The 3,501-nt window shown below is 48.6% G+C and overlaps 1 long non-coding RNA gene across 1 annotated transcript; it reads right to left on the reverse strand.

Moving 5' to 3' along the window:
* Positions 1-602: 602 nt before the first annotated feature.
* On the reverse strand, positions 603-2,128 carry LOC134485110 (uncharacterized). The gene is made up of 2 exons (XR_010062991.1): positions 2,016-2,128; positions 603-943 (listed from the first exon to the last, which is right to left on the reverse strand). It is a non-coding gene; the product is annotated as an uncharacterized LOC134485110 (long non-coding RNA).
* Between the last annotated feature and the right edge of the window lie 1,373 nt (positions 2,129-3,501).

The raw sequence follows: 3,501 nt of genomic DNA on the forward strand, positions 1-3,501 counted from the left end.
TCTCCATTCCCTTTCCTAGCACCAAACTTAAAGATGTGTGCGATCATACAGTTTTATGTGAAAACTGGGCATCTGGACTCAGCTCTTCATGCATTCAGGCAGGAGCTATTCTGACTGAACAGCCTTTCTAGTCTTCCATTTTATGTAGCTTCGTTAACCTCAAACTCATGATCCTCCTGCCTCAGCCTCCTGTGCCCTGAGATTACAGGCTCGTGCTCCTGTGCCTGGCTGTATTATTTACTTTATTGTTTCTCTGACCAACCTCCTGACAGAAACCACTTAAGGGAGGCTTTATTTCAGCTCACGGCACAGCGTGACAGAGTGACACTATCCATGAGAGGAGAGATGAGGGGGAGTTCATGATAGTAGGGGTGTTTGGTAGAGGCTTGTTCGTTTCACATGGTAGTGGACCAGGAAGCAGAAAGAACAAAGGCTAGAAACAACCTTCAAAATCCTGTCCTAAGTGACCCCCTTCTATCAGCCCTGGCACATCTGTTCCGGTTCGATGGTCCTTCAAAATGCCATGGCAAGCCCACGACAGTGTTCAAACATGAAGCGGAGGTGACCCCTCAGATCCAAACCATAGTACTAGCACATGGTCATCCTTTTAACACGGCATGCCTTTTACAATAAAAGTGAGACGACGTTGTTTGAGAATGGTTTGGAGGTGCTTAGGAGAGTAAAGTCACAGATGGGCTTCCCTTCACAGAGGCTTCACTGGCCAGCTGTCGGATCTACCTCAGACACATCTGTCAAAGTGAGCTAATGTAGAGTGATTCATTGCAGAACTGTTGGGTGGTGGGTGTGTAGCTGTTCGCCGGAAACATCTTTCTGCTGTGGAAACTGTTGGTTGGAAATATGACGTAAAGGGGACAGGAAGATGGTTATCAGGTAGAGGTGTTCTGTAGCCAAGCCGGAAGAGCTGAGTTCAACCGTTGAAACCCTCGTGGTAGAAGGGAGAGAACCATGTCCCATAAGCTATCCTCTGACTTCCACATGCAAGTACACACATACACACACACACACACACACACACACACACACACACACACACACACTGAAATGAATAAATATTTCAATAAGAGAAAAGTAAAACCTTAAGACTAGCCAGCCATGCTCTAAACGTTTCCTCTGCCTCTAAGATCCAAAAAAGTAAAGGATCATATGTCCACCTGAACCACTGATATCAGATACTTGACAGTGACAATCATGGTACCCTCAGTGGTAGTGTAGACCTCTGTGACATGGGGATACCCACGGTGTGACAGGAGTCAGAGCCAACCTTGGCAACGGGGCATGTCGCTAACCTCCCAAAGGTTCTTGGTGACCATGGGTGAGCTCCCAGCTCTCCACAGTGCCCTGGACGGCAGAGGCAAGTCCTACTGTGAAGTAGGAGAGGAGATTCTAAGAAAGGCATGGAGTCCAGGACACCCATAAAAGTATCCACTTAATCTTCTAAGAAAATGCACAGGAAGTGCACGGGAGACCATATTTATAAGTTATAATAGGTGGTGTTCCCCTAAAGTCCACATATTGAACCCCAATCCCCAACATGATGATATCAACTGGAGACATCACTGTATCATAAGGGTGGGCTCGGGGTTGGGGATTTGGCTCAGTGGTAGAGCGCTCGCCTAGGAAGCGCAAGGCCCTGGGTTCGGTCCCCAGCTCCGAAAAAAAGAAAAAAAAAAAAGGGTGGGCTCTTACATACAATTGGAGTAAGCGCCTTGAGAGCTACTTGAGAGACCAGAAGCTTTACCTACCAGTCAGGATGTAATAAAAAGATGTCTTCTGTGGGTTGGGAGCTGGACCCTTACTAGCACTGAGCCTACGAGGCCATTGCCTTGCTCATGAACTGCCTAGCCTCCAGATCTGTGCTTGATAGATTTCTGCTGTTTAAAGCCACCTTTTGGTGGCTCAGCACTCCAAACAGACAAGCGTACCAGCCAATGGCCACTTGAGGCCAAGATGGAGCTGACCCCCTTTGTGCTTTCACCAGAGATCCTCGGAAATACCTGGGGTGAGTGAACTGGCTCTGAACAATGCTGCTGTCAGGGATCAAGATGGGGTTCTTTGTTTCCGAGCATCAGGAAGAAGGGTGGGCATTGAAGTCTGGAGGGTTTGAAAAGCTTCATGACGTCATCTAGAATTTTCTGTTTCTTCCTTTCTTCTTTCTTTTATTGCACTCATTATTTTCTAAAGCTTAGCAAATAATGGTAGAAAGAACTCTAGAGTACTCTATCTCCTTGGCGATTTCTTTTCCTTCCTTCATTTTTTGCCGGCCTCAGCCTCTCGAGCTTCGTGGCTCTGTCTCCCATATGCTGGTTTCACAGGGACACATCACCTCACTCAGCCTCTCTTGGGGATGTTTCTGTCTGTTTTGTAGTGGGATAGACTCAACCACAGTACCTCCACGATTTCCGCAAATTTCTCAAAGAGTCTCGTGGCTGGGACTCAGGGAGCATCAGACCTCTAAGGGCGCAGGGCTGGTGTGCCATGGTGTCTCACCTGCCAGCAACCCTTTCTGAAGTGAAATGCATTCTACCTGAGCCCCAGCTAGCTCATTGTGGCTGCCTCGAAGTGCTTGTATAAGACCAAGTAAGATAGTGCCTGTGAATTGTCACCGAGAGGGATAGGCACCCCCAAGGATCTAACTGGGTGATCGTGATCTTCTGGTGAGACATCTGGATAGTTCTACCACCTAGTTTTGCTATCCCATGAGTCTGGTCAACCAGTGTTCTGTTGAAATTAAAGGTGTGTATGGCAGTCTTTGCCACGGATGCTGCAGAAAAAAAAAACAAAAACCACTTTTGACTGTTGAAACGGGGGCCAGTACTGCCAACCCCTTTGGGCTTTTTCTTTATTCACCCCATTGAGTGGGCATCACAGAAGAAAATGTACCAGGAAACAGCTCTTTCCCACCATGAGCCCTGAGTGTGCACGTCCAGACTCCCGGGGAATGAGCCCAAACTGAAGAGGCAGTTCCAACATTAAGGAGCCCAAGTGCGGTGGCACAGAAATCAATAACTGCCGCTCCTCCCCCGGCAAATGAGAGCAGTGCCCCAACACACTGATCTCCCATTAATTCTGGCTGACCAACAAAGCGGAGGCCACTGGCACGCCCAGAAATCCCGACCTCCAGCCCTTGGGGGGCAGAGCCCAGCCTCCCCCCAGAGGTTAATGAGGCGGTTGTGTTTCTGGTTAAAGACAGAGCAGACAAGGCCACCGGGTTCATTCAAACGTTTAGAATACAGAGCAGTTCACTGCAGAGGGAAGGCCCGTGGTGAAGGGAAGGTAGAGGAGGGAGCGGGCTGGAGATGGAACCTGCAGGCCCACAGACCACTCCTGTCGTAGAAGGGAGGGAAGAGAGTTGCTTTTTATTTCTTAAATCCCCTTTAGGAAACTTCTCCTTGATGCTAGGTCTGGTGGCCAGAGAATTGCAAGTTCAAGATCAACCTGGGTGTGAACTGAGACCCTGTCTCAAACACAAACACCTCTGCC

Source organism: Rattus norvegicus, chromosome 1, assembly GCF_036323735.1.
Source record: "Rattus norvegicus strain BN/NHsdMcwi chromosome 1, GRCr8, whole genome shotgun sequence".
Lineage (NCBI taxonomy): Eukaryota > Metazoa > Chordata > Mammalia > Rodentia > Muridae > Rattus > Rattus norvegicus.